The following is a 27,990-nucleotide window of genomic DNA, read 5'->3' as shown; positions in this document are numbered from 1 at the left end:
CCAGAGAACGTCTGCCCTCTAGCGGCGCCGGCCGTTCTACACAAGAAACCTCCACTTTACATGCATTCAGGAAACCTCCACTTGTTTTTATATTGAGCGCATGCCATCCTGTGATGTGACAGATCCAACGGCTGCCTGAACCCTTCTCTCCTGTACTGTGAGTACATATGATGTATGTGGGGGGGAGGGGGGGGGGTCTGCTTATTAGGGGGGTCTGCTTATTATTCTGCTTAAAAGTCTGAGCGGTAAACTTTGGATATACTGACCACTTCCGTGTCACTTTACAGTGGAATAGGGACCATAAACTACAATCAAATAACCCAAAAATGTCGAAGAAAAGAAAAGTTGATGCAGAGGGAAGGCAATTTCAGGAGAGATGGGAAAGTGAATACATGTTTGTGATTAATGGAGACAAGCCGGTATGTCTTATTTGCTATGAGGCAGTGGCAGTGATGAAGGAATACAATTTACGCCGGCACTTGGAGACCAAACATGGAGCCAAATTTGCTAACCTTAGCCACCAGGAAAAGCAACAAAAGGTCCAAGAATTAAAAGGTAGCCTGCATTCTCAACGGAATATTTTTGCAAAAATGACAGCAAAAAATGATGCAGCAGTGAAAGCCAGCTATCTTGTGGCTGAAGAAACTGCGCGAGCTTCAAAGTGCTTTTCAGAAGGTGCATTTGAAAAGCAGTGTATGCTGAAGGTATGTGAACAGGTGTGCCCTGAGCAGAGACAGGCTTTTAACAATGTCAGCTTGTCAAGAAACACCATCACAGACCGAGTCAGGGACCTAGCCTGTAATCTTAAAACAAAGTTGGCTGAAGAGGCATGCAGTTATCTGGCATTTTCATTAGCTGTTGATGAAAGCACTGACAATACTGATACAGCTCATCTAGCTATTTTTGTAAGAGGTGTGAAGGAAGACTTGTCTGTCAGTGAGGAGCTCTTGGATGTGGTCGCCATGTATGGGACAACAACTGGGAGGGACATCTTCAATGCAGTGGAGGAATCCGTAAATAAAATGAAATTACCTTGGGAAAAGTTGGTGGGACTTGCTACTGATGGCGCTCCAGCAATGCGTGGAGAGAGAAATGGCTTGGTTGGACTGTTAAAAGAGAAAATGAAAAAAAGTAATTGCCACACGCCGCTGATAACTTATCACTGCATTATCCACCAAGGCAAGGTTCTGCAACTGGATAACATAATGTCCACAGTCACGAAAACAGTGAATTTTCTGCATGCACGGGGTCTGAATCATCGTCAGTTCCAACACTTTTTGAAGGAGGTGGGCATGGAACATACAGATGTGCCATACCATACAGAAGTAAGGTGGCTGAGTAGGAGCACCGTTCTCAAGAGATTTTTTGAGCTTTTGGAAGAAATTACTCTTTTTATGCAAAGTAAAGGGAAGCCCTTGTCAGAACTGTCAGATCCAAACTGGCTGTGCGATTTTGCCATGTTGTGTGACATAACAGAGCATCTCGCCCAACTGAATCTGAGGCTGCAGGGCCGCAAACAAGTCATAACCTCAATGTATGAGGCAATAACAGCTTTCCAGGAGAAACTGCGCCTATGGAAGTCACAGCTTGAAAAAGACAGTCTTGCCCACTTTCCTATCTGCCAGAGCATCTCAACCTCATTCCCAGGTACTTTTTCATGTGCTCGATTGGGTACCAAAGTGAATCGGCTGATTGATGAATTCAATCGACGCTTTTCTGACTTTAAAGGACAATACTTAACCTTTACCAGCTTTGCCAATCCCTTCAACATCGATGTTGACAGTGCACCACATCACCTTCAAATGGAATTAATAGAACTTCAGTGCAACAGCAGCCTGAAAGCGAAGTTCCAGGATGCGACAGTCGACGACTTTTACCGTCTCCTCCCCCCTGCTTTGATGCCACAGCTCCGACTTCAAGCTGCACGTGTTCTGTCCATGTTTGGGAGCACCTATCTATGTGAATGATTCATGAATCTGAACAAGACCAAGCTCAGATCACGCATCACTGATGATAACCTCCATGCTGTTTTGCGGATTGCTACAGCACAAGACCTAACGCCAGACATCGATGGAGCGGAACGAGTAAGAAGAGTTCGAAAACAGAAAGATCAGATGACTCGAAGAGACCTCTCCTCCAACTGTGTTTGTCATCCCACCCCCGAACTAATTTATTAACAGATTACAACTGACTTGCAGGTGGTGAGATACGTTTGTGTGTATTGGAGGACAGGCATGACACAAGAGAATGCTAGCAGGAGACAGTGAAGGCCAGTCGATAAGATACGATCGGGAAAGAATGGTGTGAGCCTACAGATAGTTGAAACAGGGATTAGGAAAGCCAGACACGGATTAGTGTACTCGGCTAGTCCAAACATCAGCTTCACAAACAAGGCCGAGGACGGATTTCGACACCAAGCTACGGGAAAAGCAGAATAGACTTCGTTCGCCATGCTGCCTGAGTGATGTCAACACAAAATGATGGCGGGTTACAAAATGGCGGGTCGATTCGATCGTGATCGAAAATCGAAGTTCCTCACATGGTTCTTTTCTGGTCATGTGTCTCGTCCTGGCTTTCAATTCTTTTCCGAGTTCTTTTGTCTCTTAATTCATGTCTGAATCATCCTTATCCATAGGTTCACAGTCTTTATTCAGAATTTCCTGATCATCCGTTTCTTCTCTAGTGTCAGACAAGAAAACTCTCAGGATTTCTGAATCTTCTTCCTTTTTGTCCACCTCCTGCACAGTCACTCTTAGACTTTCCTGTCTATCAGCTTCCTCTTGTATATCAGGAAGTGCCACATATGTCCATTCCAGTGACTTGTACTTCGGATTTGGTCCTCTGTGCGTTGCAAGTGCTTCTGATCTGTGTCCTTTTGTTTTTCTTGACTAGACACTTCATTCACTTGTCAGTCGGTATCTTGATTTCCTGATTTTTCTGGGCCAATTATCTTCTTTCAAAGGCCTCTTAAATTTAGATCCTTTCTCTTCTCGCTCAGTTTTCCAAGCTCTTTTCCTCAAAATTCTTCCACCTTTATTTTCTGCTTCACTTTCTTTTGATTCTGTCTCCGTCTGGATTTCACTTTCTTTTAATTTTATCTTCAATGTTTCAGGTTCACTGTCTGTATCTATCCCTCCTCGTGTTTCTTCCACATAATCTTCCTGCTGACTATCGGACCCTTTTTCTACCTGTGTGTTTTGTGTCCCTATACCTCCTCGGGGTTCTTCCGCAATTACCTCACCCTCACTCTCTGTATCTAATTCCTCACCTTCTATCCCTATAACCTCTGGAGGAATTTCTCTTGTGCTTGTACTTGGGATTTCTTTACCAAAGATTTCTTGTTCAGTTTCTCCGGTTTCACAATTTGTTCTTTCTCGTATTCCTGCTTGTTCTGTCTCAGATTCTGAGCTAGTATCAGACATTTCAAGGCGTCTTCTTAGTGGTACCTTTTGCTGTCCAATAATTTGACTTGAACCTTGTTCACCTGCTCCTGAATCTCATCTTGTTCTTGTTTCTTCCGATTCTGAGCTGGTATCTGATGCTTCCTGATGCTCTTCTTCAGATTGCTCTTCAGGATTTGGGTCTCGGAGAGTGTGACTGGCATGAATCCAGTTCTTCACCACTGCACACTTCATAGCAGTTGTTGTGGTCAGAATCACTTAACGTGGTCTTCCCCAGCGTGGAACCAGACAATTTCTTCTTCGGTGTACTTTTGTGCGGACCCAATCTCCAGAACTCAAGTCATGAGCTGGCTTCTTTTCAAGAGTGGTCGAATCTGGTCCAAACTGATGAAACACAGAATGTACCATATCAGCCAATCCTTTGCAATAATCCAAGACAAAGTCATCAGATATACAGAAATTTGTTGACAGGAATGAAAACATGTCTCATTGCTCTGCCCATGATAATCTCATGGGGGCTCAGACCAGTTTTCCTATCAGGAATTGATCTAATGCTCATCAAAACCAGAGGCAAGACATCTGGCCATTTGAGACCTGCGACATTTTTCCCAATCTGTTTTTTGTGTTGCCATTCATTTGTTCCACCACTCCAGAAGCCTCTGGTGGGTAGGCACAATGCAGTTTTTGTTGTACGTTCAATGCTTCACAAATCAATTTTATAATTTCATTCTGGAAATGTGTCCCTCTATCTGTTTCAATTGTTACTGGGAAACCAAATCTAGGAATGAACTCTATCAGTAGGAGTTTTGCAACAGTGTCTCCATCATTTCTTCTAGTCGGGTAAGCCTCCACCCAACGAGAAAAAAGACAAACAATCAGCAATACATATCTTAGCCTGTAGCATGAAGGCAATTCAATGAAAGAAAGCTGCGTAGGAGTGAAAGGACCTCCCTCAGGTCCTATGTTTCCCAAGCTCGCCCAGTGTTCCTTCTTGGATTAAATTGCTGGCATAGGAGTCATCTCTGACAAAGGCTTTCAGCTATAAGCCGAAACTTTGCATTATACCAGGTTTGTTTAAAAAGTCTGTTCATGGCATCCCTGCCTATGTGAGCCTGACAAAGGTAAATCCGTGCCATGGTACAGTTCATGCTATCAGGCATTACTGGTCTTCCATCTCTGTAAACCCAAACTCTGTCTACTTCTCGTTGTGTACATCCTGATTTTATCCACTGTTTCTTCTCCTCTTCCTCTGCTTCTTCCTGTAACTGTCTCACTTCATCCCATGTACTTACGGTGTTAGTAAAAAGCAAGGGACATAAATCAATTTTCTTTTCCCTGTTACGATTTAATGAAGTTTGATTTCGTGCACAGTATTGAGCTAGTTCATTGGCAAATTCTTTGCCTGCTGACACATAATCTGTCCCCTTCCTGTGTGCGCTAAATTTTATAACAGTGATCTGTTTAGGCAGCTGTATCGCCTCAAGTAATTTTCCAACTATTTCTGCATTTCTAATTGGAGTTCCACTCGACGTCAAGAAACCTCTTTGGGACCAAATTTGCCCAAAGTCATGCACCACTCCAAACCCATACTGGCTGTCAGTAACCACAGTGACTCGCAAATTCTTTCCCAACTTGCATGCTCTAATCAATGCAAACAACTCAGCAACTTGAGCATATCGTACTCCTCTCAAACAAGATGCTTCCAAAACAGTCGCTATGGTGCACACAGCATAAGCAGCACTTAAAATCCCTTCTCTAGTTCTTAGGCATGATCCATCCACAAACATCATATAGTCAGATTCTTTCAGAGGCACATCTTTTATGTCCGGATGCGGTTTAGTGCAAAAATCAAGCAATTCCAAACAATCATGATCAACATCATCTTTCACTTCTGAATTCACAGCATCAGGCAGTAATGTCAATGGGTTCACGTTAGTGCATCTTACAAGACTCACATTTGTAGCACCCAAAATCAACTTTTCATATTTAGTTAGGCGATTGTGCGTCATGAACTGTGTTTTACTTCTTGTCAAAAGGATTGCCACATCATGGGGAACAAACACTCTCACAGGATATCCCATTACAATTCCTTCACTTTGTTCCAAACTTTTACATGTGGCAGCTACTGCTTTCAAACATCCAGGCAATGCTACAGCTATGGGATCTAGTATAGCTGAAAAGTAAGCAATCGGTCGTCTCAATCTTCCATGTCCCTGTACTAACACGGAAAGAGCACATCCATCTCTCTCACTGCAATAGAGCTCAAATTCTTTTTCATAATCAAGCATTCCAAGAGCCGGTGCTTCACACAAGCTTTCTCTCAATTGTTTAAAAGATTTTATCTCTTCTCCATTCAGCTCAATCGGATCTCCCACATTACTCTTTGTCAAACGTACCAATGGTTTTGCTATCAACGTGAAGTTGCTAATCCACTGACCACAGTATCCCACCATTCCAAGAAACATTCTGACTTCGCTCTGTGTCATTGGGGCTCTCATTGCTTTAATGATTTTAATTCTGTCTATTGTTACTTTCCTCAGGCCTTTTTCAATCTTATGACCTTAATATTGTACTTCTTTCTGATAAAACTGCAATTTCGATGGTGATACTTTAAGTCTTCCATCCGCCAAATGATTTCACAGTGCAACAAAAACTACTAGATAAAAGATACTACGTGAGCGCCTGGTAAAGGGCTCCGATTGTGACCGTCTTTTACTCCCCACTCTGTTTTTAATGCACTAGTCTTAAAATGACGTATTTAATTTAATCTGCGTGCACAGAAAACTGTTTGTTGTTGAATTCTCGGTACCTGATACGCTGTCCTTGTAGTGCTGTAGGTGCCTCCCCGGTCCACCACGGAACGTTCCGATTGTGTGGAGGGAGCAACACCTACCGGAAGGCAGTCAGGCTGCACTTCCGGCGGATACCAGACTGGGCAGTTAGCGCTCTAGTTGTCAGCATGAAGGGATGCAGGGCACGACGCGCAGCGGACGCGTGCAGCGTGCGTGCTGCTGGCGCGCCAAAGGCAAGCCCGTCTGTGCCCGTCCGTGCCAGGTCGTCGCCAGTGGCCAGAACCCCTATCAGTCTCACCTCAGATCTGGCCCAAAGTAACCCCACTCTTAAGAATTACTCCAATGTGGAACTCAGATACATTGGAGACAGGTATCATCTTAGCAAACCCCCCACTAGTACATGCTCGTATCCCAGATGCCTAGAAGGGCATTTCTCTTGTAGAAACTGCAGGTTTTAATGCTCAGTACAAAATTGAATCTTAACAAATGCAATACAGGTACAACATGAGCCCTTGAATTCGGCACATCCAAACAACAGAGACTGGAACTGTTTCTTGGCTAATGTGTGCTTCTTACCTAAACATTCCATGAACATTTGGGATTTGCTATCCTCCACTCTCCCCCACATTGGGTTCCTGACAGAGACATGGACTAAGCCCCACTCTAATCCTGACATTGCTATCGCTCTCCCAGAGGGCTACCATATCCAAAGACAAGACAGGCCCATCAAAGCAGGAGGAGGATTAGCAATCATATATAAAGACCCCATTAAGATATCTATCATTGATCAACACTGCAACGACACTCTGGAGATATTAATCTTCAGAGCAGATATACATCCACAACTCTGCTGGAAAGGTGCCTTGGTTTATCGACCCCCTGGGCCCTTATCCAACTTTCCATCTCACTTACTGGAATTAATTTCTCCCCACGTGATTTCCACCCAAAATTTCCTACTTCTAGGAGACTTTAATGTGCATGGGGAAAATATTGGAAACAAAGAAACAAACACCTTATTAACTGACCTCACCACTTTGGACTTAAGAAAGATTAACACCGATCCTACTCATCAGGCTGGACATATGCTTGATTTTATTTTAACTAACTCTCCCAATATTATCTACAAAACTACGAGTCCCCTTGAGTGGTCTGATCATTATATGATTGATTGCTCTATCCAGGACAGACATGGAGATGTTGGCCCCAAAACCAAATCCACCAGGAAATATAGACAGAGGCATAAAATCACACCACAATCCTTCCAGGATTCCTTCATCTCTCCCCATTATGAAGAATCGGATAGTACAGAGGAAAGACTAGCGTCCTTAACTACCAACCTTCTCGACACTATAAACCACTTAGCCCCTCTAAAGTCACAATCGAATCCCCTCAAATGCACTCAGGCCCCTTGGTACTCTCCCACCCTCAGAACAGAAAAATGCCTTTAAAAAAACTCGAACGTACATGGCGCCTCTCACACAACCCAGTAGATAAAAATCAATTCAAAAGTACTCTAGCGGCTTACCACAAAAATTTGAAACTTGCTCGCAAATCACACATCGCTTTACAGATCAATAAAGCAGAAAATTCCTCCCGTACGCTGTTCCAAATATGAAACACTTTCACTAATCCCAGAGCTTGCAACACTGAAGAAGCTCCTTCGCAAAATCTCTGTGACAACATTGCGAATCACCTTTCCCAGAAAATTTAAAAAATATACCAAAAAAATCACCTCTATTTCCAGCCGTCACTCAGACCTTCACACAGAACTACCGCCCGCTGAGGCAGATCTACACACCCTAGATGCCTTCCCAGCCCTCACCATCACCGAAGTTGACTCTCTTTTAAAAAGCGCCAAATCAGGTTCGCCATTAGACCCTCTGCCGGCCAAAATGGCCGCCACTTTGTCCGCCACTCTTGCCAGGCCTATATGTTCAATTCTTAACAGGTCCTTGGACGAAGGTACCCTCACAGCCGAGTGGAAAGCAGCTCAGATCATTCCCATAAGGAAAAATCCGAAGATCCCTCCAGAGGATATCACTAACTACCGATTCATCTCTCTACTCCCCCTATATAGTAAACTTCTTGAAAAACATATAAATAAACATCTTTCTGAGTTTATTGAATCCACCCATTGCCTCGATCAATCACAGTCCGGCTTCCGCACAAAGCATAGCACAGAGTCAACACTAGTGGAGGTTACTGACAACATCCAAATGGCAGCTGACACTGGTCGGGCAGTACTGTTGGTGCTGCTCAACCTGATGGCAGCCTTCGACACCATATTCCACCAGGTTCTGATCACACGCCTTAAGGATATAGGTGTCAGGGGTAAAGCCCTGAGCTGGCTAACTGATTTTCTAACCAACAGGACACAAACTATCATCCTTGGCCCATATCGCTCACAGACCACCACCATCACCAAGGGGGTCCCACAGGGCTCCTGCTTGAGCCCCACATTATTCAATATCTATGTCACCCCCTTTGCAGGACTACTAAGAGGACTAGGATTCACCCCCATTTCTTACGTCGATGACACGCAACTCCTTTTGTCCTTCGACAAATCAAATATACACATTCAAGATATCTTTTCAGAAGGAATGAAAGGTATTGCACAATGGATGAGGGATAATTTTCTACAGCTGAACACGGATAAATCGGAAATCATGTTATTCGGTGATGCAAAATGAAGATGGTCTCCCGATTGGTGGCCACAGGAATTAGGATCGGCCCGTCCCCAAAGCATACAGTAAAGAATTTGGGAGTCCGAATCGATCGGGATTGAACACTAGAGGAACACGTAAACATCACAGCTAGGACCTGTTTTCATACTCTCTGCACTCCCCGAAGGGTTTTTCCTCTACTTTCCCCAATGACCCGTAAAACTCTAACCCAGGCTCTGATTTTCAGTCGCCTGGATTATTGTAACACCCTACTGATCTCAGCAAAAGAAAAATCTTTAAATAAACTTCAGATAGTCCAGAATACAGCGGCCCGCCTAGTAAGCAACGCACCTCCTAGAACTCCCTCTGCTCCTCTTCTTCGCAGACTTCATTGGCTCCCAATAAAAAAGAGAGTCAAGTGTAAGATTTGCTGCATGGTATACAAATCCTTAAACATGGGCCCCAGCTATCTTTCCCAAAAGTTGGTCAGATATACACCGATCAGACCACTGAGATCCAGTCATCAAGCACTTCTCTGCACTCCCCGTATTAAACTGGCGCGGATGGGAGGAAAAGCCTTCTCTCACCTGGCCCCTCGGTACTGGAATCTTCTCCCCATACAGATTTGTCAGTGTACAAATTTTACAGCCTTCAGAAAACTTCTGAAAACGTAACTATTCTAATCCTCTCTGGAATGCCAACAGGTGGTGATTCAGGCGCTATACAAGACACATAAATAAATAAATAAAACTGTGTCAACCACACATGCTTCTCACGTCTTTGATGCCACTAATAGTTCATCGATATATTGAACTAGCACTGAACTTTCTGGCATCTTTAAATCTTCCAGTGATTTCTTTAAGATCTGATTAAATATTGAAGGACTCTCAGTATACCCTTGAGGGATACGGCACTATGCCAAAATACACTCGCTGAACCGAAACGCAAACATTTGTTGGCTATCAGGGTGCAATGGAATAGAAAAGAAAGCATGACAAATCAATGACTGTGTACCATTCTGCATCATGGGGAATCTGATATGGAATTACTGAAGGGTTTGGCACAATGGGACAGCAAGGAACAACAATTTTATTCACTTTTCTCAAATCCTGCACTATTCTAAATGTCCCATTTGGCTTTTTCAAACCCATGATTGGAGAGTTACGTGGACTGCTCATTATCTCCCTCAGAATTCCTTGTTCAATCATTCTGTCTATTACAGGTGTTACTCCTGCAATTATTTATGGTGTTAATTTATACTGAGGAATGTTTGGGTAATTTACTCCTTCTTTTAGTTATTTTCACAGGATCTACTCTTTTCATTATTCCAACATCCTCTCCTGTGAAATTCCACACTCCTTTTTTCACTGTTTCTTTTAACTCTTGAGGTAACCCTTCTGGATCAAACGCTACAAATGCTTCAGTAATTTCTGGTTCTGTGTTTGCCATTGTCATTCTATACAGTACATCATTGTCTGGAGTTTCAAAGGCTATACCATCCGGTGTACAAAAGATGGTGCAGTTCATGTTACAAAGTAAGGGGCATATCAACAAGGCTGCGATAAAAAAGTTATCGCCGCATCAGCGCCTGTTTCCGGAATTTTATCGCCTTTCAAGCCAGCGATAATTATCGCTTATGACATGCAAAGTAGGCGTTCCTGACTGAAAAACCACGAAAAAAGTCGCTATCACACCTGCTCACTATTAACAAGGTTATCGCCAAACCGCTTAGCTACAAAAAAACGCACGCTAACTCCCGCTAACTCCAGTTTTAACACCTGATAAAAACCTGACTTAAACTGGAGATAAGTGGGTGTATATAAGGGAGAGGTGGCCCGAGCCTTCTCAGAACAGCCACAGAAGCCATGGAGATAGTCATCATGCAGCTTGGAGTCCCACCAATGCAGCAACAACAACAACCACCGCCAATGCCACCACCACCAGGACCACCACCACCCATGCAGCGACAAAGAAGACAGCGGTCACTGCGCAGACGTGTCTACCTCACAGACTTAAGGCCAGAGGAAGTCCAGTCCACTACAGGCTCAAAAGGACATCCATCCAGTACATCCTGACCCTCATTGCCCATAGGCTGACGCCACCAACAGAGTGGACAACCAATATCCCTCCGCAGACAAAACTGCTCGCTTTGCTGCACTTCTTGGCCTCTGGGACATTCCAACCAACAACAACCAGAGTCGGTGGAGTATCACAGGCATCCTTCTCAACCTTCCACTCCACTGTCTTGGATGGCATACTCAGCCTGATTCCTCAGCACCTACACTTCCCCAACACTGTGCAGGAGCATATTGCCATCAAGCAAGGATTCCATGCCATTGCTGGCATACCACAGGTTATCGGTGCAATTGACTGGACACATGTACCATTTGTGCCCCCTGCGGACAGCGAACACATCTACCGCAACAGGAAGCACACCCATTCAATGAATGTGCAGGCAATAGTGGACCACCGCGGACTGTTTACAAATGTTGTTGCCAAATTTCCAAGGAGTGTGCATGATGCATTCATCTTCCGACAATGCATCATAAACCAGCGCTTCCAGGATGGCACATATGGAAATTCATTGCTTGTCGGTAAGTACCAACTGAACACACCACATGCACAAAAAACACAATCATTTTGACCCATCTAGAGGGAGGATGTAAATACATTGCCTAGGTACTGATTGGGGGGTGCACAAAATGCATGTGCACATGTTGATGTATTGTGTACGAGGATGAGGTATACAGGCTCCACTGTGTGGAGCACGGCTACTCATAGTATGGCCCACGTGCTGCCAGCAGCCTGGCAAGACTTTCTTGTTGGGCCGTGGACCTTGCAGACATTGTACCTGTGTGCCATGTCTGCAGATTTCATAAGAGTGCCACCAAACACTGCCACACCAACGTGGACTCCGAGAGACTCTGCACCATGTGGGCTGTGCGAGTCCAGCGATAGTCAGAGTGGAGATGCATGTGCACCAAGAGGTGAAATATAACAAAAACTCGATAACAAGTAAATGGTCCATGAAAGACCTGTGAAGTACTAGGGTGTGGCTGTGTGTGTGCCCAGGAAGCTGTCCCAGCCCAGGCTGCCAGGGGGGGAGGTGCAGAGGGAGAGAGAGACAGAGGGAGGGAGACAAGGGATGGAGACAGAGGTATGAGGGCGACAGAGGGAGGGAGAGATAGAGCAAGGGAGGGAGACAGAGAGAGGGAGGCAGAGAGAGAGAGAGAGAGAGAAAGATGTGTGTATGCCAGGTCTAGTGGCTCGGTGAACGAGGGTGTCCGCACCAGGGGCCTGTGTCCAACCACATGGTCAGTTCTCTTACTCACTAGCCCTGCCCCCTTCCCCACTGACCCCCGCCCCCACCCGTGTGGCACACTGACACAAACCACACAGAAAATTTGGGACCAGAGAGAAAGTATGTGAGTACCCATGGTGTAGAGTAACCCCCAGTACCTGCCCATCTATTTACCTAATTAAAGACGGTGTGTGGTCGCATTGTTGATGAAGATGATCATGTTGCAGTTCTTGTTGCCGGTGACCTATTAGGGTGACCCAACGTTTCACAAGTACTCACACATGTACAGTCAGTGTGTCAATTCTGAGGTTTGTCGTGACCAAGGTTGTAACAATGCACTTTGATTGTAGGAAGTCAGAGTGTGGCAAATGTGCATGCATATGCCGGAAAAAGTGTCATGAAACCACCATACAGCGCCATTGGTGTTTATTGCAGTGTTGTTGGAACTGCTATTGATGGTGTCTAGTAACATCTCCTCTCTCTCTGCCACACATATTTCTCATTCTCAACCCTGTTATATGATGTGTCATGTGGTTGCCCGATGAGTAAGTGGATGTGTATTCGGTCACTACTTGTTTGGGTATCAAGCACAGCACCAAGAACGTACACCATGCTGACAATGCTTAGATATGCATGCCACTTGACCCGTATCACATTGTGGACAACACATCCTACTATACCTCTATGCAGCCACAAACAGCCTCTCACACACCACACCCCAGATGCCAGACACCACCACAAGGGGATACGAGGAACAGCCCTCATCTGGATCCACTCCGTCTTCCCTGCAATAAGCCAAAGGCCCCTCACCCACCCCTATCTCCTAAACCACAGGCAACAACTGCGGAGTCTCCTCCACCTGCTTCAACACCCTCTGTATGCTCAACAAGATCTACAGATGGATCCCGACGGACACAAGGAAAACAGTCACCCAGGCCCTCGTCAGCAGCAGACTCGACTACAGAAACCACTTCACGCCGGAGCCACCACCAAGCTCATTAACAGACTGCAAAGAATCCAGAATGCCTCTGCACGCCTGATCCTCGACGTCCCGCGCCGCAAACACATCACCCCCCACCTGAGGAACCTGCACTGGCTCCTCTCCGATAAAAGAATCTCCTTCAAACTCAGGATCCACGCACACAAGGCACTCCGCAAGACCGGACCGCACTATCTCAACAGTCGACTCTCCTTATACGTACCCAACAGGAAACTCCGCTCCGCAGACCTCTCCCTGGCTACCGTTCCACGCATCCGTAGATCCACAGTCGGAGGCAGATCCTTCTAACACCACGCTGCCAAGACCTGGAAGACCCTCCCCCTCAACCTACGACAAGCCGAAGACCTTCTAACCTTCAGGAGATGACTCAAGACCTGGCTGTGCGACCAGTAGCAACAGCATCCCCCCTCTCCCCACCCTCAGCACCTTGAAAACCTTGCGGGCATATAGTGTGCCTGAAAAATTATTTGATTGATTGATTGATTGCTTGAGTACCACATGGAGCATCACTAAGACACACCTCAGCATAAAGATCAACTGTGAGAAGACTGACCCCCTCATCTCCGCTCCATTCAGATCCGCATGGGACAACCTCTGGTGGTTGTCTGCCCTTGTGAGCCCGCCCTCACTGACAGACCATGCACGCAAGTTTGGCATCATCTCAAATCCACCATCACCCTGTCCAGCCAGATCTACTCCTTTGCATGCTACAGCTGTCTACAGATCTAACCAAACCCATCACAATGGATAACCCCAGGATGCATTAAAATTGGCACAAACGCACTCATCCCCAGCAGACTGGACTACTGCAACAAAATCTACGCAGGGAGATACAAAACGCCACTACACAAGTTGTAACACAGCCTGAAAGCTGCAGACACACCTGTCTTAAGAAACCCACATCCCAAACACAAGAGGCAGAACATCCAATGTAGCACCAACAAGGAGAAAGTAAGCCGCTAACTACTCACACACACATACAATTCACTACACATCAACCGCCACAAAGACATTCACAAGAGAGTCAACTTCAACATCCCCAAGAGGAACTGCTGCTCTGACAACCTTGCCCTTGCAGACTCGACCGGGATCAGAAAACCACAAGGCAGAGGAAGAGCTGCCACCTACACCGCCAGCAAAGCCATGGACGAGATGAAAGTCAACTTCCAACAATCTCACACCCAGCATGCTCACATGCGGAACAACAAGACAATGCTATTTGGCTGAGGCGGAGCTGCACTCCCACTCCCCCACAGCGACTTGGGAGCCTCACATGTGAGTAGGGCACATCATGCCCACCCTTATTGTCGGATTGATCTGCACACATACTCATCACTTACAGACCACCCCAGGGGAGTAGTACCCTTACAATTCACATCTCTTTTTTGAATGAATGTCTGTGAAATTACCAAAAGATGTGGGGATGAGTAATGTCACATACCATTATGGGTGTCAACTATCTTGGAACATAAAAGTTAGTCTGTGTATACCCCTGAGGAAGTGTTGGCTATGGAACAACAATTCCCATTCTGTTGGGTGCAGGGGGATACACAGTACCTGGGCCTACAACGTGCTCCGACTTTTGCCTGTACAGCGAAGCTCAAATATTCAACACTGTTGGATGAGACGGATAAGGCGCTGGACGCCTGCTCAAAACTGAGCCTCACATGGTTTTGATGGATAGCGGGAGGGAAAATGTAGTCTTCCATGCATTTCCTATATATGTCAATCTGTACACATGTTGTCCCACCCCCGTGCACTCACACAATTGCAAGCCATCATTAATAAGTCTGTCAGGGAGGGCAAGTGGACTTGCCTCTCACTTGTGCAGCTTACACGGCCGAAAATTCAAGGTTGCCTGGGATTGCCCCTCATTGGTGGCTACTAACAAGCCACATGCCTTTGATATATAGTTGAATGGAATAAGCTGCTATGGGAGAAGCAATGTAACTTCATGGACCAATCTGTGGTGGGCGAAAACATCTGGATCTAACTGTGGCTAGCCCATAAGCACTGGCCCTGGGGCTTGTACTCTTAGCTGGTTCGGGCGCCCACCCACAAGGTCTTGGACAGGGTGGCAGTATGGAAGGGGTGGGCCTCTTTCTCCTCACCGATGAACTACAGCATGGATAACCTGGACTTTCCCCCGGATCAGGAATCAGCGATATTCCATCGCTGGCAAAAACAGGTCTGCAAGAGCATAGGGTCTATCTTTGATCTAGAAGGGCTTGTGCCATATCTGTGGCCCATACAGGATTATGAATTTCCTGCTGCTGTTGTGTATTCATAATGCCAAAAAACACACTGGGTCACGGGACACGACGTTGGTTACATCATATGCGAAGTGATTAGCGCGTAAGGAGGACAAACATTCCCACATATCTGAACTGTACAAAATGCTTTTCACCAGTCTGAGTGGTCAGTGCACAAAAGTGCAGGTTTTGTGGGAAATATAGCTGGTGAGGCCAATTTCAGCCAAGGAATGGGAACGTATCCTGTATTGCGCACACCACACTGCGCACATTGTAGCGGGGGCTGGAACACCCTTCAAGGTTTGCTCTCATTGGTGTTTCACACATGTGCAACTATATGTCTGGGATAAAAGCAAGCCAGATCGCTGCTGTCGTGGATGCCGGATGACTGGTACCCTCGTGCACTTACTCTGGCATTGTCCAAAATTGTAGAGATATTGGGGTGAGTCCTTAGATAACATAGATACAGTATGCAACATTGCAATGCCCGGCGCACCGGAGTACACTCTCCTTGGCCTCTCACATCCGAAGGCCTGCCCACTAACATCCCTCAGGGGTAGGCATATAGTCCCAGCGTTGCTGGCGGACAGGCCGGTTATCCTAGCACAGTGGGGTACAGTGGCAGTTCCAGGGCTCCTGTCTTGGTTACAACGTCGAAGGAACCTATTAGCTCTGGAGCGTCTGTCTCGGGGTGCAGAGGGAAGGGTGAGAGATTTTGCAACTCCGTGTTGCCCTTTTGTGATTTCATTGTCCAGAGATATGAGGGAAGTCACATGCCCAAAGTACTTGCAGGTCTGATGCATTCCACCGATGGGGCAATCATCCTCCGCCGCTCACCCAGTGGAGTGACGAGGGGGCTCCCTTCCACACATATTGTGTATGCTTACTATCATCTAGTTAGGCTGCAACCAGTGCGGAAGGTAGGGTTGTGGGAGGGTTATTGGGGGAGGGGTGTCTTTTCTCCCTTGTTCTTGATTGTTTCACTTCTCTGTTTTACATGCTTATTCTTTGGAAAATGGAAGACACTCTTAGTGGCTTGTTTGCTCTTCCGGTATGCGTTCGGCCTCCAGGTTGCTGTTTAAACGCTGTGTAAATGCCCACAAGGCTTGCACGGCCGGCATCCGGATGTAGCCAGCAAGCTGGGTTTGCCACATTAGCCTGCCTTCCTATAAAAATAGGTAACCCTAAAATGGAGTCGGCCTATTATTGTGCTGTCACCACAGTTTTTGCCTGAATGTCCATCATTGCTATAAAAATGCAGGGCCGTTAGATTCATATCGCAAACATGATGATATGGCTGGACACACTCCCCAATACTGTATCAGCATCAGGCCAGTAGCAGCCTCTTATCGTGAAGAAACCCATTGCAAACTAGTCTGTGGTGAGAACTGGGGTGTGTGGAGATGCTGGCAGTGGGAAGGTCAGGGTGGATGTCAGAGGGGGCATTGGGGGGCTTCCTGTGGCTGGTGCGGTGCTACCTGCGTCTGATGCTGGAGAGGGGAGGACGTATCCTCCAGGGCTATGGTGTGGCTGTGCGCAAGTTGCGGTGGGAGCGTGTGCGGCCGCAGATGCTCCGCTGCTTCAAGGTGAACCAGACCGTGCGCCAGTGGAAGCACTGCTGGCAGGACATGCTGGTGCAGGAGGAGGACCTGCTAGACTACACCGGAGTCATGCCTGGCATCCAGGGTGGTAAGTACCAATTCCCTTGTTGTCCACAACTAATGTTACCTACATATATGAGTGACGTGTGTGAGGAGAAGATAAGATGTCTTAATGCTGTCCCAAGACCGTGGCACTGTCACAACATGGTTAATGCAATGCAACTTGCGAAAAATACTTGCGCATGATGGCCTTGACCTTGGATTTGCATGACTCACTCTTCCCACTAGAGTGTGTGCAACAGTATGGATGGTGTTGGTATAGTCAATCAAAATACACATTATTGATGTGCGCCATGCAGTGCAAGGTGGAGTGACGATTGGCGTTGCAATGACTGCGTAGATTACGTTTGCCACTGGAAATACCACATAGGAATGGAGGTCCCCGGTGTTAAACATCCCAAAATACACATGCTTAATGTGAGTGAATACTCAGCAGGAAGGGTTGCAGGGGTGTGGCGGTGTTTGCATGTTGAAGTATAGCAAGGGGTGTGTCTGTCGAAGAGTAATGTTCAGAGTTAGTGCTTGGAGATGGGGAGCAACGTTGCCTGTCAGAGGTGTAGCGACAGGCCATATCTGCAAGGTAGAAAAAGGAGCAGACTCACAATCTGGTCTCTCTGGGGCGGGGGAACACGGCATAGGCCAGCTGGTCGGATCGCCGGGTCCTTTGATGTGCCATGGAAAGAGAGTTGTACGTTAAGGTATGTTTGCCCAGTGGTGTGGATGGATGTGTGAGCCTGGGTGCACATCTTGAATGTGACTCTAGCTTTGATGTGGAGACAGTGGAGTGTGCGCAGGTGGTGGGAGGTGTGACATGGTCCTGGCAGTGTGAGGATCAGTCCTGTGGTTGCATTTGAGATGTCCTGCAGCTTGCGGATGTGGTTCATGTATAATCTGTCATGGACTGTGTTGCTGTAGTAGGGTGAGCTATTGCACAGGGCATGAGTGAGTGTCTATGTGTGTTTGAGTAGGAGTCATTTGACTGTCTGACATAGGAGGCAGAGTGTGTGGAAGCACGATGATGAGACCAGATAGATCTTGCAATTATCTTGGACATCGGAGTCCACGATGGATTACATGTTGCGTGCCTTGGCCGTGTTGGGGTGTGGGTTCCCCATGCCGTGTGAGGAGCCTGTGTAATTACATGCGTGGATGTTTTGGTGCATGATGGGTACTTATCTTTTGTTGCTACTCACTTGTATGCAGCTCTTTGACATTCATCTAGCAAGCTCTGCCATAGATTCGCAATACGTGTGTTTGCTGAAGTTGTGTTGGCTGGATGTGTCGAGGAGGAGTTGCCAGTCGTATGCCTATGATACAATGTTGAGTCCATAGCTAATCACGATTGTGGCGTGCGGAGACATGTGGATGTGAAAGATTGTAGGGCTGAATGAGGATCTCTGGGGGACTCCACGGCTGGTTGTTGTAGGCTCCAAGACAACAGAGGGGTGTCTGACCCTGAGGAAATTCGTTTTTCGATCTCGCTTGTATTCAGCCACCATTTTTTTGTGTTCCACCGCCATTTTGTGTTGCCCTCACTCAGGCAGCACAATGAACGCAGTTTTTCTGCTGATCTTACTGCGTCGTGTCAAATAACCTTCTGCCTCTGTTTACGAGACTGATGTCAGGGACTGGCTGAGTCCACTAATCCTCGTCTGGTTTGACTAAACCCTGTCTCAACTGTCTGTCGGTTCACACCATTCTTTCCTGACTTTATCTTATCTTCTGGCCTTCGCTATTCTCTACTTGTATTCTCTCATTTCACAACTGTCCTCCAAGGCATACAAATATGTCCTGCTACCTGCAATTTGCGAGTTGTAGACACTACCACTGATTAACTTGTGGGGAGGGGTGACAAAAACAGTTGGAAGAGAGGTTTATTTGGGTTACTTGATATCTTGTTTTCAAACTTTTCTCATTGGTTATATCTTGTTTTCAAACTCTTCTCATTGGATAACCATGCATGCATTGGGAGTGTTCTTGGTGAATCTATGTGCTATAAAAGATTGTGCGCCACGCAGTAAAGTGGCAGTCTCCTAAGAACATACTGAGTGTACTTCTGGGACAACTGTACTTAGCTGCAGCTAATAAACCTGATCTTCTACGCTCAACAGAATGTCCTGTGTCTCTGTTCAACAAAGCAGGTGAACTCAGGAGATTAAGGCGTGCCCTGCGCTGCCAGGCCCATAAGGCCCTTGTTCTTCAACCCACACATATGTACGTTGAGGAAGGAGCAGATCCAGTCGAGGGCTTTGTCTTGGATCCCTTTGTTGTGGAGTCTGCATATTGGTGGACTTTGTGAGACAGTGCTGAATGCCGCAGCGATCGGTCAAGGATGATGAGTAAAAAGGTTTTGTTTTGCGCATGAGGTACCTTGATATTGCGTGAAACAACTCATATTTGCAGCTCGCCAGCAGTGATGTTTTGGCTGTACAGCCTCTGCTTCCACATGTTCGTGTGTGGATGCCATTCAAAGTAGGCCCAGTCATGTGGCCAACATGAAGTCAACACCACAGGGATGTAGCATTGTCTGTCACTGTAACAATTCACATTGTGAATATGCCACGTTTGCTGGGGTTTCCTAACAACACCTATTTGCGTTTGTCCTCTCACAGATGGACGCCAACCTATCACCCATGGGGACATTGACCGTTTCCGGGACCCACACGCCACTGGTGAGTAGTGACAAAAAATATTGGCATGTTGCGTGGTCATGAGTGTCTGTGCCAAATGCAGCATGTTCTTGATTAGCAGTATGGGTGTGTATCGCATGCCAATTGCCTATGATGTGCAGAGGTATTCAGACTCTCCGAACTGTGTCTAATATGGTAGTGTAAAGGGGTACAATGAATCTCATTCAGAGTTGTGAGTTTGTCCATCAACAGTCATTGATACACATGTCAATGTATGTACCTATTTCCGAGCAAATAATGCTGCCAACTAGGCATTTACACTGCAGTTGTGTTGGCAATAGGCCACTAGCATTTACTCCCATGTTCATTTGCGCAGCCTAGTCAAGATGGCACACTTACATGCGGTAGACATCGTCCAAGGGGCGTGCAGTGGGTGTAGCATTGTGCACAATGAGGTAGTGCTATTATGTCCGTACAAGGTCAGACATCTTGGCACAGTGATACCTAAGGTATGCTGCATAGCACAGAAGTGGCAGGGTGTAGGTCAGATCCAATTTTGTCAATGGCGTGTTACACAAACACATTCCAAAGATGTGTACGTCAATTGAGAATTGATATTTGTGCACTGCAATGGTGTTGACAGGCTATGTTCGTGTAGACATTCCATGCTGGAATCAGGATCATGTGTACCAACTCATCTGACACAATTGGTGACATCACTTAACACACATTTCATGCCCATGCATTAGCTATGTATCATTTGATGTCACATAGATTTGCAAATCAGGACTGCGGAAACAATATCTGTGTGTACACATTAGCCATAACAATTACACAACCCTCATGACCCCAGGGTGCCATTACAATGTGTACTCCATTGTAACAGTTTGCGTAGTTGATGCATGCATGTTCATCTCTACTATGGAGTGAGTGGGGGTTACAACACATGCATGACTGCCAGTTGTGGGTCAAAGATGTGTCCCCCTCGCAGTGGTTGACTATCACCAATTGCATAGTAATGGTGGAGTGAGTAAGTGCCTAAGTCAGCATTCATACCCCAAACATGTTTCCATGTGTGCGGCATGATGCAGAATGATTACAAGTGAGAGTAGGACAGTCCCAGGCCTGTTATTGTGAATGTAGTGTGAGACTACAATAGGTAGTTATACACACCTGCACACATACACCCTTGTCTGTCTTGGCACTGACTTGATGTACTGCACACAGTTCCTGGGGGACACATATGGCTGCACATGTGTATTGTACTTCTGATACAGCTGTCTGTCACCGGATGGGAGAGGGTTGTGCTGTGCACATAAGGGTTATGGCTTCTGAATGAAGTCAATTGTACAGGTCACCCACAGCCCGGTTGTCCATTGGTGCCATGTTTGTAGCGTGTCCTTAGCTTTCATTTGTGTCAGTGCATGTACCATGCCATGCACTGTCATGTCAGTCTCAACAGCATGTAGTTATTTAATCATGCGTAGACATTGGGTTTAACAGGTCAGTCCTTGACTTAACATGTTGTTTTTAACTTGTGATACAGATCTCATGTTGGACGGTTACATAGTGTAGAGGAGAGAAAACTCACATAGATTTTTTTTCTCTCAGACAACATGACACCTGAGGAACAGCACCGGTTCTAGGTCGCCAAGGACCGGTACCTCCATGTGCGTAAGGTACATAAGGGTTTCAGATTGATGGCAAGGAGGTACCGGGCCGAGAAGAAGGCAGGGACCTGGCCGTCGCTGCCGGAATGTATCATGACTAGCAGCGGCTCAAGACCATCCACCTCAGGTGTCAGTGTGGGATCCCAACATGTCAATCCCCCTGCTGCCACACCCGCCACCGGTGCCAGGCCACCATGCGCCGCCACCTGCACCAGCCCCAGCACCGGCATCGGCCCCCATGGATCCTGGACTGGCCCAAATTATGCGGATTGTCCAGGGCCACACAAACATCCTACAGGACATCTGCCGTGAGTTCCTGTATCTAAACCGGCAGATACACGAGATCCGGGCCCACCTTGGACTGCCATGAACACTGCCCCTGTTCTCACCCCCCCACCTCTTCTCCCTTCCCACACTGTCCCCCTTTTATTATTATGTTGTGTAATGTCATAGTTGTGTGTGTTATTTAGCATAGTTTTAGTGTAGGCTTAGTTAGGGTTAGCTTTAGACTGTTTTTACTTATTGAATGTTATAGGATTTGGGGATAGGTTTAATTTATCTTTGGGTGGGGGGTTGATGTATTTATTCATTTTCTGTGTTTGTAAATAGTTAGGTAAGATAGTTTTAGTTAGAATAAATAATTGTAGTTAGTTTAGGGCTAGAGTTAGGGTCATAGATTAGTGTAGGGTTGATTTATATATATATAATTGTAGAATAAATCTTGTTAATTATAGATTTCTGCTTGCACTTATAGCATGGCTGATGCGGGGGAGTGGGGCTTGCCCCATCGTGTGCAACTCATACCATCACTGGAGTAATCATTGTATGTGTAACTATGGTCGTGACCTGTCACTCTGCAGGATGGATTGAGGCCAGATACCTTAGATGTGAGCACAATGACCTTGCATGTCTGATAGATTAGCAATTATGGTTTACGGCCTACTCTGGTGACAGTTTATTGTGACCTCCAACATCTCACATGTTCCTGGGCATGGCCAATCGATCTCCATTCCATGCATGCTGTTGGTCATTTGTGGGTCCATTGTTAACGTCACATGGCACAACAGTGCTAGTGAGTCACATGAGTTATATGTGACTGAGTCATGAGTTTGGAATAGAGGTCACTCACAGGTGTCTTGGAGTATTAGCACTATCGGGAATACAGACTTAACTTCGAGTTTCTTGCTTTTGTGACACACTTAATCATTACAGTTATGCCTTGGGACCTGATGATGTTGGTTTGCAGATACACAGTTCTGCTGCACACAAGTGGTGACATGCTGCATTGCTCCCTGTACCAACAGTGCCATAGCCACTCATCCCAGCTGTAACTTTTGCATTGTCTCATAGTGATTACACACTTGTAATCTTGCCACTGATTCAGACTATATGCTAAGTGCAGTTCAACTGACATCCATGGGAACATTGGCCAATATGTGTGCACTTCATGGCAGTACTCAGAAGTTGCTTTGGCATTGTTTGTGCACAGGTAGGGGCTGACTGACGCAATGCACTTTGGCTCCAGTAAATATTATGGACTCAACTTCCATGTATGTATGTAAGACCTGTGCCGTTGGGTCTCCTCAGCAATATGAATCTGTTGTGAACACCTAGAGATGTGACATACAATGTGCTACATCACAACAATCTTTGACCAACACGTCCTGTGTTTGGCGATATGCCAGGAGACTATGCTTTGCTATCATTCTTGGTGACACTACATGTGTCCTGCAACAGACTTGTACATGTTGTCACACATGCATATTGTGAGAAAGTGGCTAGGTATATACTGTCCCCAAATAGGTACAGTGTGCACAGAGTCCACAGTCACCAGAGTTTGGGCAGAGGTTCAAGTTAGATATAACCTTACTCTATGAAGTGTTAGTTTGGTCAAGCAGTAAGGCAGTATCAGAGGACAGTGTAAAGCATTTGTTGTACACACTCAGTCAGCAGATGGTCTCACACACTCAATAATTGAACTCTAGGCCAATGGTTTTTATATAACAATATATGTTTGTTTTATTTTATAACCAACAATAGGTATCAAAATATACTTCCTCAGATTGCGAGGCTTTAGTTACATACTTTGGCAATATGTAATTGACTTTGGTAGGTAATAGTTACAAGTTGTTGCAATAGGCAACATAATTTCAAACACAATAATACATTGAGCTCAATGTGAGTTTGAAGTGATTTGCAATAGATTACTTCCAGGATTACTTTTCTAAGTCATGAACTGGATCCTATATTCAGTCCTGTGCAAAGTCTTGGAAACATGTGAGTATATCCGTTGTAGTTGCTGTTGTGATTTTCAGGCAATAATTAGCTATTTCTAACCTTGACACTAAGAAGAAATTTTACAGAGAAACTGGCAATGATTTCCGATGGAAGAAAGTTGTGTTATTGGTAAGTACGGTTGTGAGTGCTTTTCAGGGTCAGTGCTGGGCACCAAGATCCAGCATTGGGATCTCTCCTAATAGCAGTTGAGTTTTTCAGTTTTTGTTAGTTGGTTGATTTTAGGCAAATATTTTAACTTTTAGAATCTCCACACTTAGAAGAAATTTCTGATGAAACCAATCAATGTTACCCTATGGAATACAATTGGGTTATCAGCTTTTGGGTAAGTACTCGACTGGCAGAGTTAAGGTTCTGGCCACAGACTCAGGGTTCCCCCAGGGTCAGGTTTGTTCAGTTGTTACACCCTCTGCAGGACTGTGGCGGACGGGGGCAGAGTGAGTTTGGCACAATGTTATCCTATGGGAGGCAGGGGGTCCTTGGTTGGTGGCTGCTGACTAGCAGGCCACACGGCTGTGGGAGTTGGGCTCCTGGTCACTTGCTTAGGGCGATTGGGGAAGTAGGTAGGAGTAGAAGTTACACTGCCAGGGCCACTCGGGCGGGTGGGTGCAGGGTGCCTTTGACCCTTCGTGCGCTCAATGTATTGCAATGGGAAAGCCTCTGGACAAACAAAGGCTGCAAGTTCGGGGTCGCAGATTCTTCATGTGCCCCCACCCCTTTGGGAGGTAAATTGGGTAGTTGGAGGGTGGGTATGTACCCAGGAGTCAAGCACAGGGGGCCGCAGTGTGCCGGGGTGACTTTTGGTCTTGGGAAATCTTACCCTCTGTTGATTGTGGTCATGGGGGTCCCTGGTTCTGAGGCTGCAGGTGTCGTCATGAGCGTTGAGGTGAGACCTTGGTGGCCAGATTCGGGGTCACAGTCGCCGGGGGGGGGGGGACGTCATCGGGGTCTTTGTCCACTCCGACACAGGCCAGGCTTGTCCAGTGCAGAGTGTGCAGGGTTTGCGGTTCCGGGATGATGCCAGGGGTTAGAAACTTCCTTTGAGCAGAGCTACTGCTCATGGGACTCCCAGATGTCAGAGTCACAAGGTAGCCAGGTCCACCGGGGTTTGTGAGGTTGCTGGCCACAAGTGGGTCTGGGCTGTGGCAGGAACAGGTTCAAGGGTCGACAGGCCGGTAGGGCTGGGGCCAAAGCAGTTGGTGTCTTCCTCTTCTTAGCAGCTGCACGGCTGTTTCTTTCTTCTTGCTCTTCCTTGCTTTTTCGGAATCTGGAGAAGGAAGGTTCAGGTTGCCTCTAAATACTAGGTTAAGTTGCGTTACAGGTAGGTACAGGGCAGAGACCAATGGGTCCCTGCCCTGGGGTGGATACACACACTATCCTGCCACTCACCTGTGGGAGTGGGCCAGTAGCCTCGTCCTGATTGTGCAGGGCTTCACATCTTCAAGATGGAGAGCGCCCGGAGATGGGCTTCACCTCGCCTTCCCCACCTGATCGTTGGGGTGGGCAGGCTGGCACATACCCTGTCCTTATTTTGTGTTTCCGGACAGTCTTCCCGCCAGAGTGGGTGTCAGAACCAGGGGGTTGGGGGCAGTTTACTGGGTACACCAAGTGGCCTGGAGAAGCTCACAGAGTCTGCATGCCTTTGAAGCTTCCCCCTGGCCATCCTGGGGGAGGAGACCTAGCACCTCGCCTAGCATGTGCATTGTTGCAGGCCCAGGAGAGCGGGGGCTCTACACCCAGGGGTCCAGCAACATGTCTGTGTTGCCGATGCCACTAATCTTAAGTCCAGCGAGGCTCAATCCACGGGTGCGACAATAAATTCCCCACTCTCCCCAAATCAAAGCACGTATGTGGACAACAAAACAGCATCAACACACATACCCCGACTCCGAGAGATGTGGGGATTTAGAACTCTGGCGGTATCACTTCTAAATCCCCCAGCCGGTTTATGAGGAGGGCCCGTGGAACTGGAATAGTGACAACCTATAGAGAGAAGAACATATCATTTAGCAAAAGGCGTTCTTATCTCAGGGGTGGACTAACAATATCAATAGTTACAACAATATAACATGTTTGCTCTCTAGAAACAAAACCATGCTCACTGGCTGGACATCTCGTTAGGCCAAAAAATGAAGAATCCAAGCGAGGTTGGGAGAATCCCCAATGAATGTAGTCTTGAATGGCAGCAGGAACAGAAAGCGTGAAATTATAAAGAAAGGGAAGGGCAACTTAAGACAGGAATATCACGCCGTAACAACCCTTGTTCACTTAACGCTGCTTTTGGGGGTATGCGAAGTGCACCCTGCAGTGGACTACGTTGGAGTAGTTTTACGAGCGCACTAGCTCGTTACAGTTTCAAAATAAACAATAGTCAATGAAGCGCACCTATCGCTTTTATCAATAGAGGATACAAAGTTTCCAATGGGAGGCTCGCACACCAAAGTTGCTGGATGGAGACTCAAACCAAAAAAACACCGCTTCTTAAATAGACAGAGCGCGGTTCATTACTAAAGAAAGAACTCGAGTTCAAAAAAGGCTTTTCGTAAAAAGCACTGCATCTAGGAAAGCGGTCATAGAAGCGAAAAGCCGTCCGTCAGGACATCAAGGCTCAAAGACCCTTACCTCTGGGAACGCTGCGTGAGTATTTTCCAACGCGACCCAGGCCGGGTTCTTCTGGCTACAAAAGCGAAGGGAAAACGGGAATGCCCGGGACTCGGGAAGTCTGAAATGCCCGGGAGCTGTGCAGATGAGGGCGTAACCGAAGTAAATATAAACACCAGGAAAGCTAAGGCTCAGGGTTCTCGAAGTAACGAGCAGCTGAGCGAGGGAATCAGGTAGCCTTGAAAGGGAGACGTAAGGAAACAGGACTGGGAGCACAAGGAATCAGGGAGGCAGGAGAGAGCAAGGAAACTCGACTGGAAGCGAAAGCCAAGCAATGGCTTCTCCAGCTGGTGTGGTTTTTGAAGGTGGGGAGTGTCAACAAACTCCTCCTCCTGAGAAGAGACCAGGGACCGTCTCAAAAGTATGCTGTATTTCTAAAGAGCAAACACCTACACTGCCCTCACGCTACAGTGTAGTATACAGGAGGCTTGATGTCTAACAGTCTGATGTGTGGCAGCCTAGGCAGCCTCCAAACCAGACGTGGATTGTAGGTTAGTTGTCAGGGGGCATCTCTAAGATGCCCTCAGTAGTGCTTTGTACATTGAATCACACACTGGCATCAGTGCGGGTTTGATGTGCTGAGAAGTTTGATACCAGACTTCGCATTCTTCAGTATTCCCATTATAGTGCTGTGGAGTTTGTGTTCGACAAGCTCTCTGCACCATATATTCTTAAATGGCAGCACTGCACTTACAGTGCCCAGGAATGGACCTGAGTACTGTAGGTGCAGAGGGATAATGCCGCTGTGCCCACACCACTGGCATAGGGCACCCAGCTATAGGGGTGGATGATGTATGCCAGGGCAGTGTAGGTTGTGTGCATGCAACACAGGGATGTGTGCCATATCAACTCTTTGTTTTGCCTTGTACCCAGACACTCTGCTTGCAAGGGCAGTGTGTTTGTGTTAGGGGACAGGACCTCTAAGGCTGTCACAATAAGTGCTGCAGCCCTTAGAGGCCTTCCCTTGTCACAAGGCCCTGGGTACCTAGGGTACCATTTACCAGGGGCTGACATGTGGCCAGGGTTTGCCAATTTTGAATGTTAGTGTTTAGGGAAGGAACATAGGCCCTGGCACCTGATTGGCAGGAGTCCAGGGCACACTCAGTCAAAGTCCATTCAGCAGTTCCTCAAAAAGTGGGTGTTATATCCTGGCTTTGATGATATTCATGTATCTCTTGCTCTGCCAGTGGAATGTTCATCCAATGATGTGTTTCAGAATGTTGGGAGCCAGAGATGTCAGTTGAGAAGGGCTGAGCACCGTATTGGCTGCTCCTGGTGCGGTCTTGTATTGGATTTAACTGGATGACCTGTAACTATCTACAAATAACCATCTAAAGATCCTCTACACGTCTGAACTCAGTTACTACAGAATTTTGGCGATGATCTTCGAAAGAACCTACAACTTTCACCTCTTCAAACTACATTCAACTTCAACTACCGACTTAACAGTAACTGAAGCTAAGTTTCTACCTTTAACTGGCACCCTTGACCCCACCAGTGACCTCCCATCGGTCGCCCTCACCGCAAAGTGCCAGTTCCAGTTTACGCAGCAGTCTGTTCTACTTAAAGAGCAGTTCATCTTCTAAAGGCAGTCTACTCTCCTGAGTGCATCTCTAAGTTTCAGACTAAGCCTACCTCTAATGGTGCTGAGCCTTCTGCGAAGG

At 46.6% G+C, this 27,990-nt stretch overlaps 1 pseudogene; it reads left to right on the top strand.

Moving 5' to 3' along the window:
• Nucleotides 1-326: 326 nt before the first annotated feature.
• On the top strand, nucleotides 327-27,912 carry LOC146822250 (general transcription factor II-I repeat domain-containing protein 2-like; annotated as a pseudogene).
• The last annotated feature ends 78 nt before the right edge of the window (nucleotides 27,913-27,990 follow it).

Source organism: Triturus cristatus, chromosome 6, assembly GCF_964204655.1.
Source record: "Triturus cristatus chromosome 6, aTriCri1.1, whole genome shotgun sequence".
In the NCBI taxonomy this organism is placed as follows: domain Eukaryota; kingdom Metazoa; phylum Chordata; class Amphibia; order Caudata; family Salamandridae; genus Triturus; species Triturus cristatus.
Note: the sequence above shows the minus strand (reverse complement) of the source record. Positions and strands in the feature narration are given on the sequence as shown.